This window comes from Chamaea fasciata, unplaced genomic scaffold (assembly GCF_029207755.1).
Source record: "Chamaea fasciata isolate MVZ Bird 193981 ecotype frontalis unplaced genomic scaffold, bChaFas1.0.hap1 SCAF_8, whole genome shotgun sequence".
Classification (NCBI taxonomy): Eukaryota; Metazoa; Chordata; class Aves; order Passeriformes; family Sylviidae; genus Chamaea; species Chamaea fasciata.
The window spans coordinates 29,846,944-29,866,037 of NW_027094093.1; the positions used below are offsets into that span (position 1 = coordinate 29,846,944).

Here is a 19,094-nt window from a genome sequence, read left to right on the forward strand (position 1 = left end):
AGGTCCTAGATTACTTAGTAGGAATGGAAGCCACCAGCTGAAAGAGCTGAAAAATTTCATGACGTTCTCCTACACTGTACTTTGTTTCAAATATTACTATTGGTTCTTAAGATTCTGAAAGTAAAATAAACTCAATTTAAAAAAAAAATAACCCTCACCACACACCTCAACAAACAAAGCAAAAAGTCAATTAACACACCCTGATTGCAACTCATGTCTTATAACTCAAAAGTGAAAGAACATTTGTCCCTTTTCTGTACCGTGAGAGGTTCTAAACTTCTGAATACATCATAGAAAGGCTGACAGCCAGGATGGTCTGACCTCTCTGTTTCAGATGCTTAAGAAGCACACCAAAGGAAGAAGCTTTTCAGGCAAATACTTTTTTTATTATTTTTAGTAAGCCTTGCTCTGCTGGAAATCAGGAGGACAGAGTCACCAAGCCAAATGTCTTTATATATAGACAGTGTCATCAATCTTTTCAGCATTCTTCCTTCCTATATAAAGAGCCCATTTTAGGGACCAAAACCACCCATGACAGAGGAAGAACATGGAAAAATTCTGTTCGGCACATTTATGCTTGCGATTTGTCCTTTTTTGTTCTCCTGCAATTCTAACATCAGCAAGTTTGAAATCATGCTTTTGATTTTCACAGTATCGGTATTCAAATATGGGCAACAATTTCTTAATGCCTTGAGTGAGCTCAGGTAGTGCTATGTGACAAGTTGACTCTCAAATTAATCAAGTTAAAGTAAGAGAATGAGATGTCTTCAAGGGAAAATGCAGGTCTGGTATGTCACACAACCACTTGCAGACATTATATAACTCATGAAGTATTTTTCAGATGTAACTGGGAAACCATACTGATAGTTTCTCAGCAATAACATAAACAAACAAACAAAACCTGGCACAGCACTAAGGCTGTATTCTTCCCACTAATGCAGATCTCCCAGAGATCTTGCAACAACATCACAAAAGAAAATGAGAATTAATTTATCATCTTTTTGGCTTGGAATGTCCTGTGCCAAGTGAGAAAGGTGAGATAGAACTGAAATTCTTAAGATTTGGTAAAAGATGGTGCAAAAGACCTAAGGCTGAGACTGGTTCTTTTCATAGAGCATTCTAAATATCTAGCCTGAAAGACAGACTTCAAGGAAAATAAAACTGATATGTCTACTCATTTTAGCCTTTATCTGAGGTCAACCCATACTCAGGATACTTCTCACACAGATTGTCATTCACTATGCTTTTGTTCCACACTACAGAAATACGACACCATCAGGTCACTGCGGATTCTCCAAAGGAATGACGTGGACAGGTATGAGAATATAAGAACTCAGGATGCTGAAACACACTCAAGGGAGAACAAACAGCATCAAGTGTGGGAACATGGTGGCCCTAATCTGTCTGCTCAGGCCACTGGCAAGAACAGCACAGAAGGTTGTTCCACATGGAGGGTGATACTGCCACATCACTCTGAAATTAGGTAGGAATTGCGGAAATCCTGGATTTAAAGCTACTTCCTGGCAGGAAGTTAGGCAGGCTAAGAAGCTGAGTATTTCACTGCACAGAGGATCCTGCTACTCTCACCAACAGAGGCAGGAAGACTCCTGACATGCCGAACCTTGGGACAGCTGGCGAGATAAAGCAGCTTCCCAGAGGACAGGCCAGCTGTGGACGCGTATTCACGGGTCTTCCGGGCTCCCTCACTTGTAAAGGAGAAGGAAACAGTTTCTTTCTCACCCTGACTAGCAGGTTTAGCAGAGTCATGCAACTGAAAGCCCTCAAGTTGTCTTCTAGTCATGATCTTGAGTCATATCAGAAGTGGTGCAGTGAGTGCACTGCTTATTAAATAAGGCTTTCAAACACCTGGCTTTTCATAGGAAAATAGTGAGAATTCACAGTGTTAGGCTGCATACGAGAAGTGACGAAACAGGATGTAAGTTACGTGACTTGCAGGTGATGTTTTAAAACAAAGAGGTAATGTTTTAAAACAAAGAACCACAAACAAACACAGGCTATTAATCCTAGCAAGAGGCATCCCAAATGCAATTAATTCAGTAAAACACTTGTAATTTGTCAAGTGACACCTTTCGGCTCACATAAAAGGAATCCTATCATTTAAATTGAAGATGAGAAGTGTTCTTGGAAGAATGACAGTGTGATTAAGAAATGCAAGTTAAAAGCATTCAAACAAGATCATTTTACCAAGCCTGAAAAGATTAAATACATTTTTAAGTGCAAGATGCATTTGTGAAATAAAGATCAACTTACTTAGAGATTATCTCTAGGGAAGCTACAAATATGCAAACCACATACACATACACAAGCAAATTTCTTGGCGTAAGACATTGTTATCCCCATTGCAGAGATGTTCTTCATGGAATTTCAGAACTTCTATTAAGCTTCACCAAGTCATCTCAAGATTTTTCTTAAGAGTATATAGTTCCTCTATAAACTGAGAGAAAAAGAGCTGCCCACAAAGCCTTTCAAGAATACACTTTGCTTGGTAGAGATTCTCCAAGCTTTTACTGTAGGCAAAGCATCTCACAAGAGACATCTACAGGCAGAGCTCCCTGGGGAAGAGGGAGAGGAAGGGAAAGGTCTGCCCCAAAAAGGTCTCACAGGCCCCTCCCAGCACCTTCTTTTTACACAGGGTGCTCCACAGCTGCCTGCAGCACATCCCCACCCAGTGAACCCCATTGCTTCATTCAGAAACCGCTGCTTCACCAAAGCCTCCAGCTGCACTTCAGAACTATTCATTTCAGGAACTCTGACATCAGCTTTTCCAAAGACTTCGTGCACTGAGCTGCGGAGCTGAGCGGGAAAGACAATATTCCTAATTAAAGAAACAACCACTTAAATGAAAACATGCTGCATGAAAAGCATGACAACATTTCAATTCAGAATCAAAAATAAAAATATCGTCAAGAGAAAACATTAATTGATGCAAAAAGTCTGCTGGGATGGCGGCTGCTATGAAGTAGATCTGAACAGAGACCCTGAAGGAAAGCAGCAAAATTTGTAAGCCACTGGAGTGCAACACCTGATCCAGGTCTTGTTCTCCACTTTGATTGATGGCAAGGGTTATTCTGTCTTCTTCCTTCTTTTCTTAAGCATGCAGTAAGGCATTATTTAATTTAATGAGCAAGTACTCAGAGATACTAATTGGGTTCACTTTAAAAATAAAATCCGTATGTGCAGAAACACGAATTCTGTAGGATTTAGAAGCCTGTTTATGACAGAGGAGAAAAGAAAACACATTTAAGGATTAACAGCAGAGACAAAAGATGAAAATCATCTGCAGTTTAGTATCTATTTGTAGAACAGAATCAGTTTAATGTTTTTGCTTTTTTTTAGTATGATGGACTTTCTGTATTTGTAAACATTGTCCTGTGAAAGTCTTTGTAGCTTTAGAACTTCTACTACTCCTTTTAAGTGTTAAAAAGCAGGATTAGCTGCTTTCTATATCCATAACCCACTCCACTCTCCCTCCTGTGCGATCTTCTCCCTACTTTTGCAATGAAGTGAAAGAAGGCTGAGGGAAACAGGAAAAGAAAGTTGTCAAAATGTAACTATTCTTCTGGTTTAAACCTTAGCTCCTTCTGAAGGACTGTAGCAAAGACTTGAGACAGAAATATGCCTTTCACTATAGCAATAAGCTCTCTTTGACCATGTTTTCTAAGATACAACAACCCAAACACAAGAGCCAGGTTGCACAACAGCAATTCTAACTTGCCTTTAGCAACCTGATACTGTTCTGATGAAAACTACCTCCAAGATTCCCCTCACAAAAGCTGACACTGTGCTCAGCCCAAGGTATTAAATGGTTTCAGGGTAACCTTACACTGGGAGTAGCCTTTAGCTCCTTTTGCTCCACACTTTTTGGGAAGTGTGTTTTCATTAAAGTAAGGCAAGGCAAAATTCTTAATGAGCAAATATCTGAAGCTACAGAACACATACCTGAGCATTCCTCCCACATCCTTGCTTCAAGAGCTTTTGGAAGAAGAAGTACATGCAGAGCCCAAACCACAAAACATGTAAAAGTTACTTGTGCAAAATGCACACAGAATAAACTTTTCAAAAGGCAATCTGGGGAAACCCCTCAGCTTCTCAGGGTTCATCTCTATGGTCATGCTAAAATCATTTGTGCTAAACTGTAGGATTAAATTAATATAGTGTACATAAATCTATAAAACTGCCTAAATGAACATTCTTCTTCTACTACAGAATGTTTTCCTTCCCTATTCAGTGGAATAGTGGAATTCACTTTGGAAAGGTTTACTCTGAATTAAAAAGTCAACCACTTTATAATCAGAGCAGTTTACTGACATGATTAGTAAAACCTTTCTAAATAGCCAAACTTCTAAAAAATCAACTACAACTGATAGGCCATTCCAGTGGGACATTTGGTGTGTTCTGTTATTTACCCAGATCTCAATGATACTGCAAGAAACAATCCAACACAAGGGGCACCTTCCCAAAGAGGAGTGTCCTGCACCTCTCCCCCCTCAGACCTCCTTGTTGCCTACTCTGGGCTGAGCACAGCATTCTGCAGCTGCCCAGGGTGTGGGACAAAAATATTCCCACAGAAAAGCCATGAGGTTTTGTTTGGATCAGTGGGACAGAGCAGGTGGAGGATACGGGAGCGGGGCAGTGAGGAAGCAGGAGCAGGAACAGGACTGTTTCTTCCAGGAGTGGTCAGTGGCTGGATCAGATTAAAGTGCATTGTGAAACTGCTCCACAAAGGCAATGTGCACACAGAGAGGAACACCTCAGAGCTGCCACCCAGACATACCCAACGGCTATGCCAAACTCAGACCACGGGAAAAATGGCTATCTACATTCTCAAATGCTCTTCTCCTAAAATGAAGTATAAAAGTCACCAGTAATTCTGATATTCCTAATGCTAATGAAGAAACGGATAGCAACAGGGCTTAACAGAATTTAAAACTACTAATGTTTAAGCATTTCCATGAATGAAACCACTGCCAATGCAAGCCCCTCCACAAGAAAGAGAAAAAATAGAATGTAACAGGTTCCCAACATCCACTATAAATCCCTATCAAACCATGAAAAATGCTGACTATTCTCATCACATCAGAAAATATATTTAGTTGCACTACCAAAATATGGATATAGTCCAATATAAAAGGAAACATAGCTAGCTTTCACAATATCAAAGGTTCAATTTTTACCATACCACAGAAGCCTAAACAGTAAAGAATAATACCCTACTTAATGGTTTTAAAGAAAGAACATTAAAAAAAATTCTCTCTTCTCCCTAATCAGAAAAATAAGACTCAGCCTAAAGAATGATTTTTAAATTAACACACAAGTACTTTCAAGAATCAATTAGGATGTGTTGACTTGCAAAAAGAAAGCAATCAAACATAAATCGTCATGAAAAGGTTAACAGATCATAAAATCAACACATTCTAAAAGGTAACATATGATACACTCTTATGACTTGTTGCACAGTTATTTCTGAGTGCTCCATGTTGCTGAACACATGCCAGTGCAGGGCCTGATCCCACCAAGATTTACACTCACACTGAGCTGTGAATAGTCCTATTACAATCAACAGGATTACTCACAGAAAATCTCCTTATCGTGCATAAAATTATCCATGTGTGAAGATCTCTGTCACCTTTCTTATCCTAAAATCTGTATTCCATCATCACCAGCATAACCATAATTTAAGATCAAATGTGCATATGGAAAAGCTTGTGATGCTGTATTTAAAAAGCTACAGTTTCATGTCAAAATCCACAGGGGTGTCACAAACATACTTTAAATAGTCCAAAAATCACAGGCAATGCTACTTTTTATCTGGAAAAAAAAGTCACTGATTTTGTGGCACCAAGTTATATACTACTAGAAAACAGTTATTTTTTGAGAAATTATCTGGGAATTTCTCCCACTGGGTAGTTAACCTCAGAAGAACAATGCAGGATTTCTGTCTTTGCACCATGAAACTTGGGACACTCAAAAGTGCTCACTCACATCAGAGGTCCCCACCTCTGATGACATTTATATTGAGGAAAACAAGCACTACACATAACTAAAGCTACCCAGCATCTTCTAAGTAGGATTTTATAACTTCAGTCCAACTGGTGAAAATTTTGTGAAATTTCATTTGTCTCATGCATGCCCCAAGCTGAAACCTTATAAAAATATTTCCTTTGATTTTTGACAACAGTGCAGTCCTATCATAAAGCTGAGCCAATCTAACAGCTAAGGTCATTGAAAGGGGAAATCCCTCCTCTCCTAACTCTGAGAGTCCGCCCTATCATTGGTGCCTACTCTAATGCTCAGATTTTTAAGTGAGTTTGTTGGCTTTTTTTTTACAAGCCCTTAAACTCCTTGGGTCTCGTAAATTCTTTAGCATCTGCAAGTATCTGAGAAGCATCTCTATTCATCACAAGCACTACGCTAGTGCTGCTTTACAGAAGATGACAACCTGCTGTTGCTCTCAAATTGGCCCAAACACCAAAGGTCTGTAAATGTATGTGCAAATGCTCCTTCTCTTTGGTGGATAAAGAATTGGCTGGATGGTTGCACTCAGAGTTGTGGCCAATGGCCCAATGTCCAAGTGGAGACCAGTGACAAGTGGGATTCCTCAGGGCTTTGGACTGGTGCTGTTTAACATCTGTGTCAAGGACATGGACAGTGGGATCGATACAGCCTCAGCAAGTTCCCAAAGACACCGAGTGGTTGATACTCTGGAGGGAAGGGATGCCATCCAGAGGGACCCTGACAGGCTGGAGAGATGGGCCTGTGTGAACTTTGTGAAGTTCAACAAGGCTGAGTGTAAGATCCTGCAAGTGAGACAGGGCAATCCCAAGCACAAATACTGGTACTGTCCTTTTTAAAAATACAAATATCATAAATACATGTGCATCTGTGCCTACATATATATATACACACACATAAATAGATGGTTTTCTACAGCACACTGGATGGAATGCTCCATAAAAGTATGTGAAACTAGTCAGACAGATTATAATATCCTTGCTCTGTTTGTTACAAGTGCCAAAACACGCATGAGTCACAGAGCGCATGAAAAAACCATGACCATTTAGGCAGTTAAACACTACCTTGCAAAATAGGATCAAGCCCTTTCTACCAATTTTTTTAAAAATAGGTGATCAATAATTATATTTGGCACATTTTCTGCCTGCTTATTCTGACACATTTGGGTCAGATTTACCCAAAATGCTGAGTACTCAGGGCTGCAATTACGTCACTTACAGCAATACTTTAAAAATATAAAGATGAACGCAATGCTGCTATTTTAATTTTTTAAAAAAGCTCTTAAAGAGCTCAATGGACAACCACACCAAATACAAATATTCGTCTTGCTCACAGGCACCAGTTCTCCAGCCATAAAATAAGAAATATCCATTTCCTCTCCCCGAGGCATAGTAAAATACTTGTAATAACAAGCAATGTTCAATATAGGTCACAAGGGTGAACTAATCAGTTTGTGGTGCTCTTGTTCCTGCTGCCAGCACAGCCCCTGAGGGGAGAAGGCAGCACACCTCAGATGGAAAGGTGAGGCTGCACCAGTGACTGACAAAACTGCTGTGAGAAGGTGGGCAAGAGGGGTCTGGTCTCTCCCTAACCACTGAGCAGAAAGCCCAACCAGCAGCAGGTTTCCAGCTAAAGTGGAGCATGCATGGAGCAGCCACTTCGGTGCAGAATCATTAGAGGAATGGGGCACACCAACGTGGGACTGCCATCAAGAAAAGGTAAGTGTGACAGTAAGACTTTGCAAAGAGAAACATTGTTTACCACCATGATGTAACAGAATTATGGGAGATTTGGCTTCTTTTTGTCTCTCCGCCACTGCTTTTGGGGCAAATCTGTTATCCTGGCAAATCATGCCCCCTCTCATCTTTCCATTTCTTGTCTCTAAATCAGGTGCAGCGATCCACCTAGGATTCAGGTGTGAAGTGAGCAGTGGACACAATCTCTGAGGACCTCACAAGCCTACTGATAACTATTACAGAAATTTCACAAAGAAATATATCCATTCTGCCTTCAGAGCAGGATTAAGCAGAGCACAGTAAGAGAACACACGTTATGCAACAAGAAGAAAGCAAAGTACAGAGCAGCTGCTTATTCAATTCATGGACATTGAAAAAGGCAGGGGCTTTGGGGTTCACATATCCTGAAATACTATGGTATAATATTAAGGTGCAATTCATTAATAATATAAGGAGGACGGGAAAATTAAGTGGCACGGGTAAAGCTCAATGCTGCAATTTTAAGGCTTGCATACTTGACTTACACCTAAAATTGCACTTTTAAAAGCGTGCTTTTCTTGTAATATCTTTACTTCAGCTTCATTGTTTTCTAAAAGGCCATCTACGTGTATTAAAGAAAAACCGAAATTACAGAAAAATTCAAGACAATTACTTAACACATCCACATGGATTAAATAACATTGGACAATAAGCTAATGGAAGTTTAACCAAGAAAGTTTTGCTGAAAAAACCTGGAATTTAGCTGCAAAAGCCACTTTAGAGATTCTGGAAGACATTCCTCATTTACATACATGACAGCACAAGGAAAACTTACAGGAAAAAAAACCAAAATACTATTCTAAACCATAAGTGAGAAGGCCATGAATAACAACAATAGATCTTACAGAGCACAGGTGATATTTCTAGACCTTACTTCAGCACTCCAAGACATTATTTCAACATGGGTTCTCAGGTTGTGAAAGCAACACAAGTATTTTAGAATACAGGAGCCATTCTCCTAAATTCCAATTTCAACTTTAGCACATCACCATGCACAGAGCAGGCTTTTTTTTTTTTCCCTAACTTCATTTCAGCAAACCTATTCAGGGTAAGATTACATTCTGAGTAACATCTCTAAACAAATTCTACAAAATACGCTCGGCTCTCTCTAGATTAACTTTCTACCAGGCAAGGAACATTTTCTCATCTCATTCTTCTGCAGAGGAAACACTGTCATACCTCAGTGTAACTTCATTTTTAATGGATATTTATTTCATTTCAGCTGTATTTCAAACACACCCTTCATCCATCTACACACAGAACAGAAACTCAAATAATCCAGTTCATCTGAAACATGACAGAATGAATGCCTCTTTAGCAAAAGATTCACTCCAGACAGACCAAGCAAATCCTATGCTTTCTGTACTGTTTTTCAAATACCACACAGTGTTACCTCCAGTGGCTCACTTGAAAAGATGGGGCCAAAAATCTAGGCCAGGAGACCTGAAAGAGCCCAAAGCTCAAAGACATAGATCTCTACTCACTGCTACACTCTTCCAACCCTACAGGTCTACCCTACCTATATTAAAAAAGGCCTTTTAGCAACCTACTTATTCCATAAGACTAATACAGTTGGCAAGTAAAAATTAAATATCTACTCCACATTTGCTAACATAAACACAAGGCAACACACACGTAATATAGTCGATGGAAAAAAATAAGACCATATAATAATCCCATCAGGCAAGAAAAAGAATCACAGGTGCAGTTACTTGTCAAAATGCTCACGACATTTCGAAAAAGCATTTGGACCCTTCAGAGATGGCAGCTTTATAGGAATATAAAACCAGTGCAATGACAATGATTTAGGTATTACTAGAAGCAGCATCTCGACCTGTATACCCTGCAGCCTTTTCTCAAGGAGCAGAGGATGTTGTGTCACTACATGAGGGAGAGCACTGACCAAACAGTGAACCAGAAAAAAGAAAATCTATCACTGTTCTTCAAATATCCAAGGAGTTAGAAACTGGGCAGCAAGGAGCAATTTTCCTCAGTGGAATCGGGGATTGCTGTGGCCTGAGCAGCACTCTGTTACAGCATCAGAACAGAATCAAGCACCTTCATCAAGAATAAACAGAAGAGTCAGCACATAAACTGACATGTGTTAGTATTTAAGGATAGTATGAAATCAGCCAGAGGGGGAAGGAGTAGATATAAACTCTAAAACCATGGAAGTGAGCAACCAGGTCACTTTCTCAAAATCCCTCTTGGAAAACAAGCATGTTACAGCCCATGTACACTTGCCAAGACAACAAAGAAGGTTTTTTTTAAGAGTATACTCATCTCCAGTTAGGATTTTTTTTTCCACACTGTTGCAACAAATTCACCACCTCCCTACTGCCAGCCAACCCTTGTGGCCAGATTAAATCAACTAAGAACTATTCCTATCCCACTTACATAAAATTCCAGAAGTGTAAATCAACCTTTTAAAATTCATTTTTAATCTGAATAACCCTCACTTCAAAAGAAAAAAGAAAAAAATTTTTTAAAAAAAGGCCAACCAAGTACTAAATCCAGTGTGCTTCTACAGTGTATCCTCTTCAAAAGACTATCCACAACCTCAGCAAGAACTTCCAGGTAACTCTTGCCCTCGATACCTCACGAATGGTATGAACAAGGAATCCCACTGACTTCTACCACATACCCCAAGGTGATTTTTCCTCATTACAGTCTGAAATTTCTCAAACAATTTTCAGGCACTTAAGCCCATTTTCAGATTGAGGCAAGCCAAAACATGAGATGTCTAGAAAGTATTTTATAAGAGCAATAATAACACACATTTCCTGGCCCATCAACTGACTCTGAAAATAATCCAAAAACTAAAACACAGACTTCTCAGGATTGTGCCCTCTTGAATAGAAAGGTTGTGGAAATTGGATTCTACCTCAATGACTTTGGTACCCTGCAGCTAATTCTCACTAATTAAGTCCTAGAATACACTAAAACAGGAATTCAGAATGATCAAAAGATATGATACATGTTTGTAACAACTCCTGTAATTATTAGGAACAAAAATCTTGAAAGTTCTTGATGCCATTAACTCACAGACCAATAATTAAGGGCTACCATTCCAAACAGGTCTGAATTTTTTTGAGAACCCATAGTCAAATAACTTTATGATGAAGCCAAGCCTTAGTAAAATACACTTAATACAATCCATATTACTAAGTAAGCAAGAAACCGATCTGCAAAGTCAGAAAATATTCTGACAGGATTCAGATGAAAGAAAAATTCAGCATATTCTGCCTTTATGAACTGCTTTTTAGATACTGATTCCTTATCCAACCATGTTCAGAGTCTCAGATCCTGACGCCCTGAACACGTTGATGCAGCTCCACTCACCCAGGTTCCCTCAATGCAAAGATGTGTCCTATACCTAATAGGGCAACAGTTTGGTACAGAATCCTAGAATGGTTTGGCTTGGTGGAGTCTTTAAAGATCACCTAGTTCCAATCCCCCTGCCATGGGCAGGAACGTCTTCCACTATACCAGGTTTCTCAGGGCCCCATCCAGCCTGGTCTTGAATACTGACAGGGATGAGGCACCCACAGCTTCTCTGGGCAACCCCTTCCAGTGTCTCACCACCCCCACAGTCATGATTTTCTTCCTAATTATCTACTCTAAATCTACCCTGTTTCAGTTCATTACCCCTTGTCCCATCACTACCTGTCCAGGTACCCAAGATAGAAGCACCAGAGCCAAGATTTCTCTGCTGAACTTTTGTCCAGCCAAATGTGGGAAATGAAGAGTTGTCCAGTGTTACAGCAGATTTTAGGCACATAAGACGTAACAACATCAGATTCCATTTTTTCTGCATGTGCAGCCACACTCTCATCACCACCACAGCAGTGGAAAGCCCCCTGCCTGTCCTGTGACCTACAAGGAATGTAATCCAGGGATGACACAAAGGCACACTAGACAGTAAAATGCGAGATCATGCAAAGAATTGACAGATTAGGTTTTCTGTCAGTTTGTCCTTTTACATCGCTGTTCCTTAAAAAGTGACAGTAAACTCACACTTAAAGCTGCACTATATTTGATCCAAGGCAGTGTATGTAACACTGAGTACAGATTCCTAACAGGCACCAGCTGAACACGCCTGGTTTGCATGATCTACTTTTAACTGTCAGATTCAGACAACAAGCCCACTGGTTTTGTCTACAAATTGCCACCTACTCTACATCTCCAGCAAAATACTGTGACAACTGGATGATCATCCTCAGTGTGCTCCTCTTCTATAAACTCTATTTTAATCCCCCTCTCAGTAACTTAATTTCATCATTGGTGATCATAAAAAACCATATTTCAAATACATAAAAAATCCATGATATTTCAAATATATAAAAATTCTTTTCTAGGAGTCATTTAAAAAGACAACTTCATAATGTCTACCAGGAAAAAACAACACTGAAGCCAAACAGCTTTTCCTTACTTCCTTATACCCCATAATAATACCATCTTTCCTGCTCCTCAGAACACAATCACATAACTTTGACATCTTTTTGCTGACTCAGACAAAAATTCATCACAAAATATAACTGTCAGGTTCACCAGTGACAGAGGAAGCTCCTGAGAACCACAGCCCAATAAAGCTTTCCTCCTTGAAGGATGACAGCAGTCTTTCCCACATGAAAGATTCATTTGCATTTGATGTTGTTAAAGCAATATTCACTCAGGGTACCTTCACACCAGACTTTATTTTCAAGAAAACCAGTTATAAACAGTCAAAACGTAAGTTGAAAGCCAAAATTTCATGGGCATGTCTGAAAAATCTGCAAGTGATTTTGGTAAAATAATTGTATCACACATTGGTACCCTGAGGATTGACCACCTCCATTTGCAGTTGACCTACAGTGGTCAATACAAAAATTTTCTTCCAAGTAAGCAGTGCAAGATTACTCTAGCAAAAAGGGAGTTGGTTGAGTTAACCAATCTATCCTGAAGAACTTCTTCATTAATAGAAACTTTACAGATACAAAAGATAACATGTCTCAAATTTCTGTATGTGGTTACTGTTGTATCAAAAACTGCTCAGTGCTACAAACGACCCAACTCAAAAGCCTGACAATTGTCATCCATCTCGTATGTATTTTGTCTGACAGAGACTGACACGTAACAGTGACCTGTGTTAGAAACCACTGTGTGTATGTGGTCAAAACCAGGGGAGAATCATGCCTCAGGAGATGATAATTTGCTTCAGAGTACTCCTATTAGAGACACTGAAATCATCCACTGAATCTGGAAATTCTGATAGTTATAATGCCTACAGACTAAAAAAAAATCATGTGAAATGTATTTATTTCTTGACTTACATTCGCACTTTGCTTCCTCTTCCCTGCCTTTACAAAACTGAAGAATGTCTGCAGTGCAACACTAAAGATCACTTGTTGAAAGCAAGCCTGAAGAGTTTTCAGTGCCCATGGAAGCCTGCAGAAACCCAGTGTATTTAGAAACTGCTTCCTTGCTTCACCCATTCCTAATGACATCCCAGGCACTAAAATATGCTGCTTATTGTTTGGCAGAATAAACTTCACTCTATGATGAACATTTCTCACTCTCCAGGACTAGAGCTTTATGCCAGACAGCATCATAAATACATGCTACAAGTGTCTTGCATATACATCTGTATGCACACACACTTTGCAGGAGCATTATCACCGCTTCCTTGATTCAAACACAATCCTAACAACAGAAAAAGAAAAATCTGACAAACTTTCAGGGCAATCACATAGCAGTTAATATTCAGAGAATGTAAAAAGTTGGTTTTTCCCTTTTCTTGAATACTGCCAGTGATCATATGACTAGGACACATCTGCACAGCATCAGTATTTCTCACTTCACCTCTTGCACTAAGGTAACATGACCAGGTCATGATGTTACTGGCATTGTAAACCTCTCTAATGAAGTCTTTTCTATCCATGGTGGGCTGCATACGTAGCAAAAGTTAATAGAGGCTTTATGGGAAATTATTACAAGAGCATTTAAGACAGTTGTGTGAGTTTTTTATGAATGGGCATTTTTTAACCTTGCAGATGCAGCTGCCATTTGAAACAATTTTAGAGCAGAAGGCTTATCAGCCACATAGCTGAGCTCACACAGATATCACAACAGCTACACACATGAGTAATATCACATGTTATATCAAGAAACTGTTTTATGGACATTTTACAGGCACCTTGATTTTTGGTTTTGGTTTTTATGTTGGATTTTTTGGGGGGTTTTTTCCAGTGCAAGACATCTAGACAGTTTGTATTTGATAGGCTGTTCATAAATTATACCCTACTGCTGTTTGCAGGTTGGAACTTCTTCCCACACAGATTTCATTTTATCATCAGACTGTTTAATTCTGCGCTTATAAAAATGTCATCCTAGTCATAAGGGAAGAATTAGACAGCACAGTCTTGAGATTTTCTGCACATACCGTGACAAGATGCAGATACTGTGATACTAATATGCCAGTAGAGTGTATCAGTTCCAGGATCAGGCCAATACACATGCTGTTATTGAGCTATGGCTTGCTGTTTTCAAAAGTGCAATGACATAATAAAACAATATAAGTTAGTAATACATTAACTACATTACAGTATTTGCACTGCTGCCTCTTGATATCATAGCCTGGAATACACTGACACACTGATAATATCCTAAGAGTACATTAAAAATTATTTTGGAGCAAAAGCAGTACCAGCTTCTATATTATCTCCCAAAATAACATTCTGACAGTGTGAAAGAAGTTATCAGGAGATTCTAACCTTTCTGCATGTTGTGGATTCCACAGTCTTTCTAAAAGACAGTGAATTTCCCCTTGGGACACACTTACAATCAAGTTTTGTGAGAAGAGATTATAGATTTTTTCCAAGTATTTTATCCAGCATGCTAAATGATATACAAAAAATATCTCTATGTGGAGTCAGGGGAAGATAATTTAATCACACATAATATTTGAATACTCACATATGTTATTGTATTTTAATTTGTACAATAATTTGTAAGTTAAATAGTTTAAAATTTTATCATTTGTGAAGTTTATGGAATTGCTGCTGATGTATAAAACATTCTGTTCTTTGTAGATAAAAAAATGTATATTTAAAATGTATATAGAGTACCAGCTAATGAGCTAAACAGATGGGGTTGTGCATTTAACTTCACTGGAAAGTACTGAAATAAAGTAACTAACAGCATTTGTGTAAATGAAAATAAATCTCATGAAAATCTGAATAGATTTTCCTTTGTTAGCAATTTGTGCTTGGCATATAACTACATATTATAGCCAATGGCTGTGGTTTGCTGACATGTCCTGTCAATAGCTATGTCTCAGCTGTTAAGAAACAGTAAGTTTGTACATCTAACTCAATACTAGTACAAGGGTTTCTGCACAGATACCAACTTAGAGAACTGAAAAAAAGAAAAGAAAAAAAAAATCATGAATCTCAGTACTCCAAGAAATATAATTTTCCCAAAAGTATTTATTTCAAAAAACCCTAAACAAATTAAAGTGGAACTTAATCACAGTACTGACCCTTTACATAAGCCCAGCAACCTGATAGAAGCAGACACCCATGTCTGGTGACATCCATGGAGCCTTTGTGGGACCACTTTTGTCTTTAAACACTCAGTTATGCAGATCTGACTGCAAGCTGAAGGCTTGAATCTATTTCATCATAAATGATGCTGGTTTGAAAGGCAGCTATCATTAAAATGTCAGACAAAGGCAGAGGAAGTACTTATTTTAAATAAAACCTATCTGTTTCTCTGTTAGATCCATTTAAGAGCCTTCAAAGTAAAAAATATTTCCACTGGTGTTTACTTTTCAATGCTTGTGCCCTTCATTTAATACATAAGACATGCTAAGTTTGGACAAGAAAGCTGGATGCTTCATTCCATATTCAGGGTAACAGCAGTATCTTCACTTATGAAAGACATTACCCCAGTGTTACTGTTTCTTATTTAACTTCCGTTACTTCACAGAGAAAAATGTATTTCATATTAGAGCCAAAATTAAATCAAACTTAATCCCAAATTATGCTAAACACTTTGATAGATTAAGGCCCACTCCATCAAGCTGCTCCATACAGACAGGTCTCCATTTGTAAGAGCCCACACAGCAATCCTCACCAGTGGAAGACACTACAGACATTCCAGGCACAAAAAAATCACAGATGTCTCACAGCAGACACAAAAACCAAACCCACCACGTTTCTCCCCAAATTACTAGAATACAACAAACACTTCGTCCACATTAGTACATTTTTAAATGTTTAACCTAAATCCATACACTAACAACCAATACCCTGAGCTCCACTATTTGCAAATCTGTATTACTGAACCTGTGGAGCAAAGAACTTATGTAGAAGTGAGCTAAACTCTTTCAGATGAACCATCACCATATTTCACTAGAGTAATATATTATTAGCATTCTCACAGTTCAACTCTAACATTACTGGAACACAGAAATTCTCAGATAGTAGTACGAACTTCCAACCTCAAAGGTTTTACATCAGTTGTCTTTAGAACACCCCCATGCTCCACAGTGTATTGAATCCTCATACAAATAAACTTGTACACACTGAATTCAGAGGGAAAACCACCTCCTGAAAAACTCCATAACAATATTCCCAAACTATATGTTCCTTCAGGTGAATGACTCAGCCTGCAACATAACTTTTCACATTCTGAATAATTCTTCTCTCTTTTTTTTTTAATCATTGTGGATCTTCAAGTAGCTACTTACCCACTTAATAATTTGATTTCATGATCCATTACATTAGGGACTTTTCCATAAACAGAATATGTTTGCAATACAGCAGACATAAAACACACATGGACAAGACAGACAACAAGAGAAGCATAGATTACATACACATCTGTTCTCTCAGGTCTCAGCCTGAGGAGCCAAGACAGAAGTACACGTGCACACAGCAGTCTAAATGCAAGAGATCATCCTCATCTTTTTCAGCGTTCTTCGTTTATATCAGCTCACTGACTAAGTACAGGTATACTCGGGGAAGAGGGGCATGCAGACATCCACAAAAAACTACAAAGAAAACACTTCTGGAAACTGACCACACACATACACTCAGTTGCATATTCATGATGAAAGGCCACGACAACTGTTTTCAGGAAACTGCAACTGGAAATGAATTCTGTTTTCCTAAATTACTGCAGCAACAGCAGGCTTTGCTGGTCCCTCCTATGACTGTGTCTGTACCCTGTTCCAAGAGCCTGCAGATCCCATGAGATCCACAGGAAAGCAGGCCTCACATGCTCCAGAGCTTCCGGTGCAGCCCAAACTCCTGCAGATGACAGCTGTCACTGGACAATGCACAAACCCAAACACCGCAAATGAACACTGGAAAACTAACGTTGCCTGAAGGCATGCAAACTTTTCACACAGCAGGAGAGATTTCAAGTCTCAATCAGACCACTGGTTTATCTGGACTGATTTTGAGAACAGGATAAGAGCACCTGCAAAAATTGATGCAGTGGAGTACTGTTTTTCTACTTCTTCCCTTCACAAGGCACATTCACCAAACTCATGGAGAATGGCTACAAAATTTATACCACTTACAACAACGAAATTGGATATGGGCACTCCAAAATGTTGAAGCATGATGGGTAGGGCCCAGGTTGCTAGCAAACTTGTAAAATACTACTGACATTTGCAAGTAAGTACAGAAATAAACAAAGAAACTGATATCCTATTCAAAAGAAAAAACACAGTCCTCTGTCATTTGTCCTGTCCAGTGGCAAAGATGCTGCTCATCAGGACTAAGACATCTCTCCCATCTACAACTTCTTGGACCTGAATGTCACGTGTATGCAGACAGAGACAGGTCTGCTCCCGGCAGACTTTCAAAGCAAGACGAAAGTTGTGATCACTGGATTCCACATATCTACTTTTTTCTTTTTTTTTAAATCATTCTGCAAAATCTCTCACAGCTGCCCTAAACAGTTTACAAAAACAAAGTGACCAAAGAGATGGTTTATGTTTGCAACATAAATGTCTTCCCTTTCCATGAGCCAGCTTAATGCAGACGTTGCTGCACTCACCCCAGTTGAGGTTTGGCAGGAATCGGGGGAGGAATGATGATGAGTGAAAGTGTTTGAAGCCCAACTAATTTCTCTTCAACTCCTACTGGTCCCCCCTGCTCTCCCAAGCCACTTCCAGCCTGGCACTTGTTAGCAGCTCCCGACGCTGGGGAAAAGAGGTGCCTTGCAAAAGCTTCCTCCGAGCAGCTGAGAGGAGACTCTGAGAAGGTTATGCAGAAATAAAACCAAACGAAATGACTGTTCGCAGGTCGGCACGCTTCAGCTATCTTACACCGGGAACAATGGAGAGGCGAGCAGCGGGAGGATACGGTCCGGGAGGACGGGGCCGGGGGGACGCGCTGTCCGTCCGTCCGTCCGTCCGTCCGTCCGTCAGCTCTTTGTCCGTCTGTCAGGCAGCCCCGCTGGCCCCATCCCCGGCGCGGCCTGCGCGGCCCCGCGGCTCCCGGCCCGGGGAGCGGACGGAGCGGGAGCAGCGGGAGCCGCGGGAGCAGCGAGAGGCGCGGGAGCCGCGGGCGGAGGGCGCCCGCCGCCGCTTCATCCCCCGCTCCCCGCCGGCCTCTCCGCGCCGGGGCCAAGCGCGGCCCATGCGGGACGCGCCGCGCCGCGGCCCCCCCTTCCCTTCCTTCCCTTCCTTCCCCTCCCTGTCCTCCTCCTCCTCCCTCCCTCCCTCCGCGCACCGAACGGCCCCGACCGGCCCCGGCTCGCTCCCGCCGGCACTTACCGGCCGCAGAGCTGCGAGGAGAAGGCGGCCGGGCCGGGCCGGGCCGGGGCGCGGCGGCGGCGGCGGCGGCTCAGAGCGGCCGTGCCGCGGCCCCGGGCATGGCGGGGGCGGCGGGGCGCGGGCAGGAGGGGGCCGGCGGGGCGGCGGCGGCGGCGGGGGCAGCCCGGGGGGAGCGGCGGCGGCGGCGGCGGCTCCTTCCTGCTGCTCCGCCGAGCGTCCGCGGGCGGTGACAGCGACACCCGGCCAGAGCGCCGCGCGCGCGCTGCACCACGGGAAACGCGCCCGGAGGACCGGCGGGACGGGAGGAGGAGGAGGATGGGGATGACGGCGACGGAGCAGCGAGACGGGAGCCGGGAGCCCCGCCGGGGCTGCGGCCGCTGCCGGGGCGGGCGGTGCCGGGTTACGCGCGGGTCAGGAGGCCGCCGTGGCCGTGGGAGCGCTGCCCGCGCCGGCCCCGAGCGGAGGCGGGGCGGGAGAGACCCTTCGGGCATCGGCCGGGGCGGCCCCCCGTGTCC

At 41.3% G+C, this 19,094-nt stretch overlaps 1 protein-coding gene across 2 annotated transcripts in view; it reads right to left on the bottom strand.

The window, feature by feature from the left end:
• ZNF148 (zinc finger protein 148) overlaps nucleotides 1-18,617 on the bottom strand; it is a 39,355-nt gene extending 20,738 nt beyond the window's left edge. The window contains exon 1 of one of the 2 annotated variants that reach the window (XM_066190296.1): nucleotides 18,580-18,617. The gene's annotated coding sequence lies outside the window, so the exon portion shown is untranslated. Of the gene's footprint in view, nucleotides 1-17,858; nucleotides 18,020-18,579 lie in introns of those variants that run through there. The other variant, XM_066190297.1, reaches the window with a different exon arrangement.
• Nucleotides 18,618-19,094: the final 477 nt, after the last annotated feature.